A 13,835-nucleotide genomic window follows, 5' to 3' on the forward strand; every position below is an offset into this window, starting at 1 on the left:
TTTGTTGCTGATTATCAGTAACTGGTTTCTCTGTAGGTGCCCAGTTCAGCTGTCCGCATGCTGCCAGTGTGCTGCCACTTCCCTGCGGTGGCACTTGCTGCGGTAACTGAGCAGAGGTGACGATGCTGAGCTGAGGTTTTCAGCGGGTGCAGGGAGCGCAGACACTGTGTGGGTTGTGCGGTAAACTGTACCGCGTCTGTTCCTTGGCAAGCAGGAAATGAAAAGTAAAGCAAGTACATCCGCTCTCAGAACAGGCTCCTGTTCACGACGGCAGCAGCATTTCCAGGCAAAGCGCCATTTCAAATACCTCCAGCCTCCTGCAGCAGCTTCCCAGGCAGCTCCCTCCTCAGGCACTTGTACTGCTTCAAATCGGTTACTTCTGAATCTGGGCTCAGTTTGGTACATTTACATGATCAATGAAGAGTGATAATCAGCAATTACTGGTTTCACTGCAGGAGGACGCAGTATTCTCGCACAGTAAGTGAACAATATCAGCACTTACTGATATTCAGAAAAGAACCACTCGGCTGGTTCATTTTCGCTCTGATAAAAAAGCAAGTTGGATTTCAGTCGCACTGTCTGAGGGGTTCCCGTGGAGACATCAGGGACAGAAAATGGATGCCGTGGTCAGGCACTGCCGCGACTGCAGATGGCGCAAGTGATGCAGGTAACGTTCCACGCTGTACTTCTGCGTGCTGCACGGGACAAGGTCCTGGCTACTCTTGTCACGTGGTTGCTGGAGTCACTAAGCAGAGACGATTGGGGGGGGAGGGGGGGGTGGTTGGTGGTAATAGGTTAGGTTGAGTGGGAAGGCTGAATCATTTGAGTTGAGCTGGTGGTGCATTATGACTGCTCAGTGGAGGGAGTTTGTCAGTGGCCGTCTCTGGAGCAGGTGGATGTCTGAAGAGACTGGACACCTGTTGATCCAGGTTAGCTGTGGATTTTTCATTCCTTGTCATACTTCTCCAAAGTAATGCAGCATCTCTTAGATATTCTTCCATGTAGAGCCACTCACGCTGCCCCCTGTAGGGTGTTAGCCCTGGCTCAGTGGGTAGCACTCTCACCTCTGAGTCAGAAGGTTGTGGGTTCAAGCACCTCTCCAGAGACTTGAGTATAAAATCTACACTGACACTCCAGTGCAGTGCTGAGGGAGTATTTTACAGCCAGCAGGTGCCATCTTTCAGATGAGACATCAAAGCAAGGTCCCATCTGCCCTCTCAGATGGACATAAAAGATCCCACAGCACTATTTAATGGAAGAGCAGGGGAGTTCTCCCAGTGTCCTGGCTGATATTTTTCCCTCAACATCTAAACAGATGATCTGCTCATTTAGTCCATTGTTTGTGGGACCTTGCTGTGTGCAAATTTGCTGCCGCATTTCCTACATTACAAGAATGACTACACTTTAAAAGTACTTCATTGGCTGTAAAGTACTTTTGGCACCCTGAAGTTGTGAAAGGTGCTATATAAATGCAAATCTTTCTTTTCTTTTTATACCCTTCACACTCCCCCCTCTGCTCCCCCATCCTGTCATTATACAGTCTCTGATTTTCCAGCTTCGTTTTTATCATAGGAGGGAGTGTCACACAGCAAATAAATATTCCTATTTATTGTTGAAATAAAGTCCATGAATTGTAGTATGAAGAACCGCAAGAAGCATACTTGGTATATTTGGGATTCCACACAATGGATAGGATGTAGGCTGCATTGGCCATTTGATCCATTTGTCAGACACCTAGGCAGTGAGTGACAGCATTAACTAGTAGGTGTCAGAACAATTTGCAACCCAAAAGTTGTTACATAATGCTGCTGCTTTTAATAACCTGTTGATAGAATTGCTTCCCTCTCAAAAAGTTAGGTGTGGTTCTTTCAAAACTCAATGAACCTTAATTCAAAATTGTAAGGACGTCTGGCAAACCCATACTTCCAGGTTTCCTGTCTGCGATTCAACCCCCCACCCCCTTCCCGGTCAAACAGGTACATAGTGTGTAGTCAAACAGGTACATGGTGTATAGTCAGACAGTTACATAGTCAAACAGGTACATGGCACATAGTCAGGCAGGTACATATGCCTGGAATTTCTGTGGCCGTTCTCCCAATCTCCCATCAGCGGAACCCCCGAAGAAACAGCGGAAATGGCTAAAAATAGAACGTGCACATGGGCCAGGAATTTCCTCAGCTGGTCCCGCTCCACAGCCATAATTGTGCTGGAAGACCCTTATACGGGTTTCCAGTGAGGTTACGGTGCCAGAGTAGGACCAGAACTGAGGAAATGCCTGGTCATTGTGAACTGCTGACTTGTCTTCCCGTGCAGCAGACAGGTCTGTAGATAGACACTAGTTGCACTTATACAGCACCTTATCACATCTCTTAGAAACATAGCATCATAGAAGGTACAGCACAGGAGGAGCATTTCACATTCAATGAAACTTTTTGAAACATAGTCACTGTTTATATGTGTGTAAATGCAGCATCCAGTTTGAGCACCAGCAGCAAAAGAATGACCAGATAATCTGGATCTGGTGGTAATGGTTGAAGGAGGAAGGTTAAACAGAACTATGAGCTCCTTGGGATGTTTTACATCCATCTACACAGGTGGATGGGGATTCTGTTGAATGTCGCATCCAAAGGATGGCACCTCTGACAATGCAGCACTCCCTCAGGGTTGTACTGGAGTGCAAGCCTATACTACATGCTCAAGTGAGAGTGACGTTTAGTCCCACAACCTTCTCACTCAGAGGTGAGAGTGGTACCACTGACACTAATGGCATAACACGCTTCTGAAAGGCTCTGTTGGGCAAGTCGTGGTAGCACGATAAGTGTCTCCAGTTTGAACAACAGAGAGTGAGGTCACCAGCCCTGTCAGTACAGTAAATGGCAGTGGCCCTGAACCATAAATGGTGAGCACAGTAAACAGGTCCTACTAATCTAGTAAATGTCGATGGTCTGGATTGTAGAGAATTTGATTGCTGGAAGACAGTGTCAGTGCAGTAAATGGAGCTGGCTGGCTGTAGATTGATCTGCTTAGCAGTCAGATAATGAAGCGAAATACCCATGTAACTGAATGGCCTACTCCTGTTCCTATGTTCCTTCCTTCCTATGTAACGCTGCAGCAGATCTGGCAATGTTTAACAATAGCTGCCACTTCTGAGAAATAAAGTGCTTCATGTGGCCCTCTGTGGTCGGTTGTGGCTTCTGCTGGAGGCCCAGTTAGTGACTGAACTCTCGTATTATGTTGGACCCGTGGAGTTGAGTTTCCCAGAGCAGCTTTGAGTGAAGCCTTCACTGAAGTCAGCAGCACTCCGAACCCGATTAATACTCCTCAAAGGGCAGGAGCTCAGACAGTTCCACCAGAAAAGCTCGCTGTGGAGTGTCTGAGGTATTCATTTGTTTCTGGGACGCTGTGATATCACCAGGGCTCTTGGTTCAGAGATTGTAGTGACGTCACTCCTGACGTCAGGTGATCTGTTGCCATGGCAATAATTGTGCCAATCATTAAAACCAGAACCCCAAGCTACTCCAATGGCGCAGCAAACTTGTCTAGTGGGTAGGCAAACCTTAAAGACAGGAAGATCCTAGGCTCAAACCCCAGGCTGTGCCGAGCTCACTGATCCCGGCAGGGGAAGTGGGAGGAGCACCATAATTGGTCCCAGGGTTAGGGGGAAGAAAATTGGCTGGGATCTCCACTACTGATCGCTGCTCTGCAACCCCAATGCTGGTAGTACAGTGTGTGTAGATGTCGGGTGAGGACGGCATGAATTGCGATGCCCCCAAAAGTCAAATAGCCTATCAAGATCCACTGCCCAAGGCTTACACAAGAAAAATGGCTACTTGGGGCAAAGTAGTCTTGTCCTGGCACAAGGAGATGACCAAATGGGGGAGAGTAGATATGCAGTGGAGCAGGTAGAGAAATGGGGAGGCAGCGGGGGACTTAGAAGACAGCCATGATGGGAGAAGAATAACTAACAGAGACAGCGATAAGGTCAGCTGTTAACATGCTGGTCTGTTTAATCCTGAATAATCAAGAGAATCTGAATCATTTACTTTGTCTTTAAATATTTAACGCTTGCTGCTGTGTACTGTAAACACTCATAAGAGTGCAGACACGGCCACTAGCAGCTCCTTCACTGTGTTTCTAAAGGGTGGAGCCAGCTTGAATCCGTCAGCTGCTGAATATCGAACCTTCAGAATCTATACTGCCAGTGAGAAATAAAAGCTGAACTATATCATGGCAGGGTCATCGGGAGTAATCGGTTTCCCTGCGGTGGGCTGTCTCTCTCTCTCTCTCTCTCACACACACACACTCTCTATCTCTCTCTCTCTCTCTCTCACCATGGCAGGGTCATCGGGAGTAATCGGTTTCCCTGCGGTGGGCTGTCTCTCTCTCTCTCTCTCTCTCTCTCACACACACACACTCTCTATCTCTATCTCTCTCTCTCTCTCTCACCATGGCAGGGTCATCGGGAGTAATCGGTTTCCCTGCGGTGGGCTGTCTCTCTCTCTCTCTCTCTCATACACACACTCTGTATCTCTATCTCTCTCTCTCTCTCTCACCATGGCAGGGTCATCGGGAGTAATCGGTTTCCCTGCGGTGGGCTGTCTCTCTCTCTCTCTCTCTCTCACCATGGCAGGGTCATCGGGAGTAATCGGTTTCCCTGCGGTGGGCTGTCTCTCTCTCTCTCTCTCTCTCTCACCATGGCAGGGTCATCGGGAGTAATCGGTTTCCCTACGGTGGGCTGTCTCTCTCTCTCTCTCTCTCACACACACTCTCTCTCACACCATGGCAGGGTCAATGGGGTAATTGGTTTCCCTGTGGTGAGCTCTCTCACTCTCTCTCTGTCTCATTTTCTCTCTCTCTCACACACACACACACACACACTCTCTCTCTCTCTCTCACCATGGCAGGATCACCGGGGTAATTGGTTTCCCTGCGGTGGCTTCCTTCTCTCTCTCTCTCTCTCACCATGGCAGGTCACTGGGGTAATCGGTTTCCCTGCGGTGGGCTGTCTCTCTCTCTCTCTCTCACACTCTCTCTCACACCATGGCAGGGTCACCGGGATAATCGGTTTCCCTGCGGTGGGCTGTCTCTCTCTCTCTCTCTCTCTCACACACTCTCTCTCACACCATGGCAGGGTCACCGGGGTAATCGGTTTCCCTGCGGTGGGCTGCACTCTTGCCACCGGTTCCCGGCACATGGGTCTCATGCAACCAGTGGCAGCTCCAAAGTAAACTTGCCAGGGGCGTTAAGGCTGACGGTGGGAAAGACCCGGTTTATTTTCCTCAGTCGCTAGCAGATTTGCTTTGGGGTTGCCGCTGGCTGCATGAGAGCTGTGTATCAGGAGCTGGTGGCACTAGCACGGGCCTCATACTATATAAAAGAAAGAACATGGATACATATAGTGCCTTTTATGACCTCAGGACGTCCCAAAGCGCTTTACAGCCAATGAAGTACTTTTGAAGTGTAGTCACTGTTGTAAAGCAGGAAACGCAGCAGCCAATTTGCACACAGCAAAATCCCACAAACAGCAATGTGATAATGACCAGATAATCTATTTTAGATGTTGGTTGAGGGATAAATATTGACCAGGACATTAAGAGAACTCCCCTACTCTTCTTTGAGTAGGGACATGGGATCTTTTATATACACCTGAGAGGGCAGAAAGGACCCTCAGTTTAACATCGCTTCTAAAAGACAGTTCTTCCTCAGTACTGTACTGGAGTGTCGCCTGGAGTACGTGCTGGAGCAGGACTATGAACCCACAATCTGCTGACTCAGAGGCAAGAGTGCTGACACTATATAAAAGTGCTTCACAGTCTCTGAGCCAAACTAGCTGGAAATGCATATAGGTGGTGTTTCCGTTTACTGGATTTTAAACCCTCCTTACAGGGATGCACTCCCACTTATCTATGTCCAGGAAACATATGCAAGTGGTTAAGAGCCAAGGCCTAGTGATCCCCAAGTGTGGAGAAGGGCACTGCTGGAGTGTAACCAGCTACGACCATGCGGCCTACCTGCAAACAGCACTGTTAAGCTTCCCGCCCTTTGTCCTGCAAGTACCACCCTACCTGTTGAGGGCATTAGCTTTGCAGGGCTGTCAGAAGTGGAGTGGGAACAATCCCAGCCCCCTGTGACAGGCCTACCCTAGTACATCTCAATAATAAACCAAATTAGCTGGTCATACATCAGCAGTGCCCCTAGAGTACCGAGCACCTGCCTGGCCCAGGTACTGGACAGGGTTAAATATATTGATATCTTAAAGGCAGAGAGGTAGTCATGGCTCCAAAGTGGAAGGGAAAAGCAGAATGTGAATGACACCTACTGGGAGAATCCCGCAGCAAAATTCTGAAGACAGCTAATGTTTGAAGTCAGCGTTCAGACCAGAGAGGGGGCTGCAGAGTGCCCAGGGGGAAGATGAGATCCTACTTCTGAAGTTTGCTTTGAGCTTGGTTGGAATAGTGGAGGAGGCTAAAGGTGGAAAGAGAATGGCAGGAGAATAAGTAATGAGTCACACGAATGTTAGGATCACCTTCACCAACAAAACAGAGATGTTTGGTCACCCATTCCGTGCTTGATTGCCTCAATATGAAGGAGGTCGCATAGTGAAAGGCAAATGCAATATACTGGTGAAAGTCTCATATGACTTGTTTCGGTGTGCAGTGTGCTGTGTCTGTGTACAGTGTGCTGTGTCTGAGTACAGTATACTGTGTCTGGGTACAGTATACTGTGTCTGGGTACAGTATACTGTGTCTGGGTACAGTATACTGTGTCTGGGTACAGTGTGCTATGTCTGTGTACAGTGTGCTGTGTCTGTGTCTGTGTGCTGTGTCTGTGTACAGTGTGCTGTGTCTGAGTACAGTATACTGTGTCTGAGTACAGTGTGCTGTGTCTGTGTACAGTGTGCTGTGTCTGAGTACAGTATACTGTGTCTGGGTACAGTATACTGTGTCTGGGTACAGTGTGCTATGTCTGTGTGCAGTGTGCTGTGTCTGAGTACAGTATACTGTGTCTGTGTACAGTGTGCTGTGTCTGTGTCTGGGTACGGTGTGCTGTGTCTGTGTGCAGTGTGCTGTGTCTGTGTGCAGTGTGCTGTGTCTGGGTACGGTGTGCTGTGTCTGTGTGCAGTGTGCTGTGTCTGAGTACAGTGTGCTGTGTCTGTGTGCTGTGTCTGAGTACAGTGTGCTGTGTCTGTGTACAGTGTGCTGTGTCTGTGTGCTGTGTCTGAGTACAGTGTGCTGTGTCTGTGTCTGTGTGCTGTGTCTGAGTACCGTGTGCTGTGTCTGAGTACCGTGTGCTGTGTCTGAGTACAGTGTGCTGTGTCTGAGTACAGTGTGCTGTGTCTGAGTACAGTATACTGTGTCTGGGTACAGTGTGCTGTGTCTGTGTCTGTGTGCTGTGTCTGAGTACAGTGTGCTGTGTCTGAGTACAGTGTGCTGTGTCTGTGTGCTGTGTCTGGGTACAGTATACTGTGTCTGTGTGCAGTGTGCTGTGTCTGGGTACAGTATACTGTGTCTGGGTACAGTGTGCTATGTCTGTGTCTGTGTGCTGTGTCTGAGTACAGTGGGCTGTGTCTGTGTGCTGTGTCAGGGTACAGTATACTGTGTCTGTGTACAGTGTGCTGTGTCTGTGTGCAGTGTGCTGTGTCAGGGTACAGTATACTGTGTCTGTGTGCAGTGTGCTGTGTCAGGGTACAGTATACTGTGTCTGTGTACAGTGTGCTGTGTCTGTGTAGAGGGTGCTGTGTCTGGGTACAGTGTGCTGTGTCTGTGTGCTGTGTCTGTGTACAGTGTACTGTGTCTAATTACAGTGTGCTGTGTCTGTGTACAGTGTACTGTGTCTGGGTACAGTGTGCTGTGTCTGTGTGCAGTGTGCTGTGTCTGGGTACAGTTTGCTGTGTCTGCGTGCTGTGTCTGTGTACAGTGTGCTGTGTCTGTGTACAGTGTGCTGTGTCTGGGTACAGTGTGCTGTGTCTGTGTACAGTGTGCTGTGCCTGAGTACAGTGTGCTGCGTACAGTGTGCTGTGTCTGGGTACAGTGTGCTGTGTCTGAGTACAGTGTGCTGTGTACAGTGTGCTGTGTCTGGGTACAGTGTGCTGTGTACAGTGTGCTGTGTCTGGGTACAGTGTGCTGTGTCTGAGTACAGTGTGCTGTGTCTGGGTACAGTGTGCTGTGTCTGAGTACAGTGTGCTGTGTACAGTGTGCTGTGTCTGGGTACAGTGTGCTGTGTCTGAGTACAGTGTGCTGTGTACAGTGTGCTGTGTCTGGGTACAGTGTGCTGTGTCTGAGTACAGTGTGCTGTGTCTGTGTGCTGTGTCTGAGTACAGTGTGCTGTGTCTGTGTACAGTGTGCTGTGTACAGTGTGCTGTGTCTGGGTACAGTGTGCTGTGTCTGAGTACAGTGTGCTGTGTCTGTGTGCTGTGTCTGAGTACAGTGTGCTGCATCTGTGTACAGTGTGCTGTGTCTGTGTGCTGTGTCTGAGTACAGTGTGCTGTGTCTGAGTACAGTGTGCTGTGTCTGGGTACAGTGTGCTGTGTCTGAGTACAGTGTGCTGTGTCTGAGTACAGTGTGCTGTGTCTGTGCACAGTGTGCTGTGTCTGTGCACAGTGTGCTGTGTCTGAGTACAGTGTGCTGTGTCTGTGCACAGTGTGCTGTGTCTGAGTACAGTGTGCTGCGTCTGGGTACAGTGTACTGTGTCTGTGTACAGTGTGCTGTGTCTGTGTACAGTGTGCTGTGTCTGTGTACAGTGTGCTGTGTCTGTGTGCAGTGTGCTGTGTCTGGGTACAGTGTGCTGTGTCTGTGTGCAGTGTGCTCTGTCAGGGTACAGTATACTGTGTCTGGGTACAGTGTGCTATGTCTGTGTAGAGGCTGCTGTGTCTGTGTACAGTGTGCTGTGTCTGGGTACAGTGTGCTGTGTCTGCGTGCTGTGTCTGTGTACAGTGTACGGTGTCTGAGTACAGTGTGCTGTGTCTGTGTGCAGTGTGCTGTGTCTGGGTACAGTATACTCTGTCTGAGTACAGTGTGCTGTGTACAGTGTGCTGTGTCAGGGTACAGTATACTGTGTCTGGGTACAGTGTGCTGTGTCTGTGTGCAGTGTGCTGTGTCTGGGTACAGTGTGCTGTGTCTGTGTGCAGTGTGCTGTGTCTGTGTAGAGGGTGCTGTGTCTGTGTGCTGTGTCTGGGTACAGTGTGCTGTGTCTGTGTGCAGTGTGCTGTGTCTGTGTGCTGTGTCTGTGTAGAGGCTGCTGTGTCTGGGTACAGTGTGCTGTGTCTGGGTACAGTGTGCTGCGTCTGGGTACAGTGTACTGTGTCTGTGTGCAGTGTACTGTGTCTGTGTACAGTGTGCTGTGTCTGTGTGCAGTGTGCTGTGTCTGTGTACAGTGTGCTGTGTCTGTGTGCAGTGTGCTGCGTCTGGGTACAGTGTACTGTGTCTGTGTACAGTGTGCTGTGTCAGGGTACAGTATACTGTGTCTGAGTACAGTGTGCTGTGTCTGTGTACAGTGTGCTGTGTCTGAGTACAGTATACTGTGTCTGGGTACAGTCTACTGTGTCTGGGTACAGTGTGCTATGTCTGTGTGCAGTGTGCTGTGTCTGAGTACAGTATACTGTGTCTGTGTACAGTGTGCTGTGTCTGTGTCTGGGTACGGTGTGCTGTGTCTGTGTGCAGTGTGCTGTGTCTGTGTGCAGTGTGCTGTGTCTGGGTACGGTGTGCTGTGTCTGTGTGCAGTGTGCTGTGTCTGAGTACAGTGTGCTGTGTCTGTGTGCTGTGTCTGAGTACAGTGTGCTGTGTCTGTGTACAGTGTGCTGTGTCTGTGTGCTGTGTCTGAGTACAGTGTGCTGTGTCTGTGTCTGTGTGCTGTGTCTGAGTACCGTGTGCTGTGTCTGAGTACCGTGTGCTGTGTCTGAGTACAGTGTGCTGTGTCTGAGTACAGTGTGCTGTGTCTGAGTACAGTATACTGTGTCTGGGTACAGTGTGCTGTGTCTGTGTCTGTGTGCTGTGTCTGAGTACAGTGTGCTGTGTCTGAGTACAGTGTGCTGTGTCTGTGTGCTGTGTCTGGGTACAGTATACTGTGTCTGTGTGCAGTGTGCTGTGTCTGGGTACAGTATACTGTGTCTGGGTACAGTGTGCTATGTCTGTGTCTGTGTGCTGTGTCTGAGTACAGTGTGCTGTGTCTGTGTGCTGTGTCAGGGTACAGTATACTGTGTCTGTGTACAGTGTGCTGTGTCTGTGTGCAGTGTGCTGTGTCAGGGTACAGTATACTGTGTCTGTGTACAGTGTGCTGTGTCTGGGTACAGTGTGCTGTGTCTGAGTACAGTGTGCTGTGTCTGTGTGCTGTGTCTGAGTACAGTGTGCTGTGTCTGTGTACAGTGTGCTGTGTCTGTGTGCTGTGTCTGAGTACAGTGTGCTGTGTCTGAGTACAGTGTGCTGTGTACAGTGTGCTGTGTCTGGGTACAGTGTGCTGTGTCTGAGTACAGTGTGCTGTGTCTGTGTGCTGTGTCTGAGTACAGTGTGCTGCATCTGTGTACAGTGTGCTGTGTCTGTGTGCTGTGTCTGAGTACAGTGTGCTGTGTCTGTGTGCTGTGTCTGAGTACAGTGTGCTGTGTCTGGGTACAGTGTGCTGTGTCTGAGTACAGTGTGCTGTGTCTGAGTACAGTGTGCTGTGTCTGTGCACAGTGTGCTGTGTCTGAGTACAGTGTGCTGTGTCTGTGCACAGTGTGCTGTGTCTGAGTACAGTGTGCTGTGTCTGTGCACAGTGTGCTGTGTCTGAGTACAGTGTGCTGCGTCTGGGTACAGTGTACTGTGTCTGTGTACAGTGTGCTGTGTCTGTGTACAGTGTGCTGTGTCTGTGTACAGTGTGCTGTGTCTGTGTGCAGTGTGCTGTGTCTGGGTACAGTGTGCTGTGTCTGTGTGCAGTGTGCTCTGTCAGGGTACAGTATACTGTGTCTGGGTACAGTGTGCTATGGCTGTGTAGAGGCTGCTGTGTCTGTGTACAGTGTGCTGTGTCTGGGTACAGTGTGCTGTGTCTGCGTGCTGTGTCTGTGTACAGTGTACGGTGTCTGAGTACAGTGTGCTGTGTCTGTGTGCAGTGTGCTGTGTCTGGGTACAGTATACTCTGTCTGAGTACAGTGTGCTGTGTACAGTGTGCTGTGTCAGGGTACAGTATACTGTGTCTGGGTACAGTGTGCTGTGTCTGTGTGCAGTGTGCTGTGTCTGGGTACAGTGTGCTGTGTCTGTGTGCAGTGTGCTGTGTCTGTGTAGAGGGTGCTGTGTCTGTGTGCTGTGTCTGGGTACAGTGTGCTGTGTCTGTGTGCAGTGTGCTGTGTCTGTGTGCTGTGTCTGTGTAGAGGCTGCTGTGTCTGGGTACAGTGTGCTGTGTCTGGGTACAGTGTGCTGCGTCTGGGTACAGTGTACTGTGTCTGTGTGCAGTGTACTGTGTCTGTGTACAGTGTGCTGTGTCTGTGTGCAGTGTGCTGTGTCTGTGTACAGTGTGCTGTGTCTGTGTGCAGTGTGCTGCGTCTGGGTACAGTGTACTGTGTCTGTGTACAGTGTGCTGTGTCAGGGTACAGTATACTGTGTCTGAGTACAGTGTGCTGTGTCTGTGTACAGTGTGCTGTGTCTGAGTACAGTATACTGTGTCTGGGTACAGTCTACTGTGTCTGGGTTCAGTGTGCTGTGTCTGGGTTCAGTGTGCTGTGTCTGGGTACAGTTTGCTGTGTCTGGGTACAGTGGGCTGTGTTTTTTTGTGCTTTCCCTGCTGTTTTCCTGTGAGCAGTTTCCCCTGTTATTTCTGTGCTCTGTATTTTAATGTGTGCAGAGTTCTCCTCCCCAGCTCGCTGCAGGAGTTGGCCACACCTGCGAAACCACACTCTGAGGCCCTGAGTGTATAACTTCCTGTCACCCAGTATGACCCTGCTGCAGAGTATGCTGTGTGTGATGAAGCTAGAAGTGTGTAGGAGCTGAACTGAAAGTAATAGATACATGGCCCCATTCAGCTGCAATCTTGCTGCCTTTATGTAGTTTTGTATATAAGAGAAACATTTTGACTTCTGAGTCCAATTGAGGGTACCAGATCAGATAGAAATCCATTTAAACAGGCCCCCCCAAAAGGCTTACGGAGTGAATGCACCGCCCAGTGTAGTACTGAACCATAAAGATAAGGAAACTCCCTAATCTATGCTGAGTGAACTGATCTCGGCTAGATCAATGGTGCTTGAATTGACATCAGTACCCTGGGTTAAGTGGGGGCGGGGGGGAGGGGGAGAAATCAGCTATGCGTTCCATTCCTGACCATTGTCCAGCGACTCCTGCTGGAGAGTGTGCATGTGTGGATGTCAAATGCGGACAGGAATAGGTCTGGGTGTGATATCCTACCACAGCCGAATAGCTAACCAACACTAACTGTCTAGTCAGACGTTAGCAATCGCACTGCGGAATCGTAATCCCAGCAAGAGTCAGCACCTTCAGCCAAGGGGAGAGAACTGGAGGGACAAACCGTTGTGAAATATTTTGATGCCCAGGAGTTCAGTGGTTAATGCATGTGCTTCATGTCACTGTGCTCTGAAGGGTCAGCAGCACCACTCGATGACTCTCCCACCCACCGCTCACAAGTGCGAATAGACGTCTGGCCATACACACACGCACGTCAATATTGTTATTGGGCCAAATCTTGCTGGAAAAATAATGGCGTGTTAACGATGCCGTTATTAATGCGCAAATCAGCCAGCAGGTTTAGGGGATTAAGAGATTCGCTGTGAGTTGCGAGTCTCCAGACATTGTTGCTCAGTTTACACTGCTCCACCGTTTGCTTCGCACAAATCGCATCTTGCCCTTAGACTCCCCATTATTTTTAAGAACTTGCTGGATTTGCACATTAATTGCCCATTAAACTTGCCACAGAAAGGTAGGGCTGGAACTTAACAGCCTAAGTACCCGTTTAACGATGTGATAATTGTTAATGCAAAGCCAATCAATCTCTCTGGCCCAGTAAGGGAACAATTTAAAATATTGAGTCTCATTCCTGCATGTAGTAAATTCTTCTTAGAGATTTAAAACATTTTACATTTTAAAATTCTTTTCTTACTTTTCCTTTCTGTCTCTTTTTTTTCTCTCTCTCTTAATCCAATCTTTATTTCCCTCTCTTTATTTCTCTTTCTGTACCTGGTTTGACTCTAATTCACTCTCCTTCTCCGTTTTTCCTCTGCTTCTTCTCAATCCTTAACTCAATTCTTAACTTAATTGGTTACATAGAATTAAATAGAATGTACAGCACAGAAACAGGCCATTCAGCCTAACAGGTCTATGCCGGTGTTTATGCTCCATACGAGCCTCCTCCCTCCTTACTTCATTAAGGAGATACACACTTGGTCCAGCCATTCACTAAGGTCCCAGATGCCGTTTTGCCCTTATCAGCTCACTCTTCCAGCAAGTTACGGCGCAAAAAATGTTCGAGCTGAAGGGTGCAGGAAAAAGCCTAACTAATGGTGTACGCTGCAAGATACCCCACTCCAGCAAGATTTGGTCCATTGTGTCTAACAATTCTGAGAGCAAGGACGGAGAAACGAGCGACCTGGCATGTCTGGCGGAGGAGGAGGCAGTGGGCCTGCAGGAGATGGGGATAGGCTGTAGAATCAAAGGCCGTACTTTCCTCCTTGGATGGAATTGCTGTGGGAAGTCGGCAGAGTGGGCTTTGCACCCGCCCAACTTGATGCCAGTGGATATTCGGAGTCCGGCAAACACAAATATTTTTGGTGGGCTCTCAGCAAGATTCCCACCTGCTTCATAGATCCGGCCTTCGGCTGGTGGAGGGGGAACATAAGAACATAAGAAATAGGAGCAGGAGTA

The 13,835-nt window shown here is 49.2% G+C and overlaps 1 protein-coding gene across 1 annotated transcript in view; it reads left to right on the forward strand.

Moving 5' to 3' along the window:
• Nucleotides 1–270: 270 nt before the first annotated feature.
• The window catches only part of smpd3 (sphingomyelin phosphodiesterase 3), a 124,916-nt gene continuing 111,351 nt past the window's right edge, over nt 271–13,835 (forward strand). The window contains exon 1 of the mRNA XM_067997718.1: nt 271–667. The gene's annotated coding sequence lies outside the window, so the exon portion shown is untranslated. The remainder of the gene's footprint in view (nt 668–13,835) is intronic.

The sequence above is a fragment of the Heptranchias perlo genome, chromosome 16 (assembly GCF_035084215.1).
Source record: "Heptranchias perlo isolate sHepPer1 chromosome 16, sHepPer1.hap1, whole genome shotgun sequence".
Classification (NCBI taxonomy): domain Eukaryota; kingdom Metazoa; phylum Chordata; class Chondrichthyes; order Hexanchiformes; family Hexanchidae; genus Heptranchias; species Heptranchias perlo.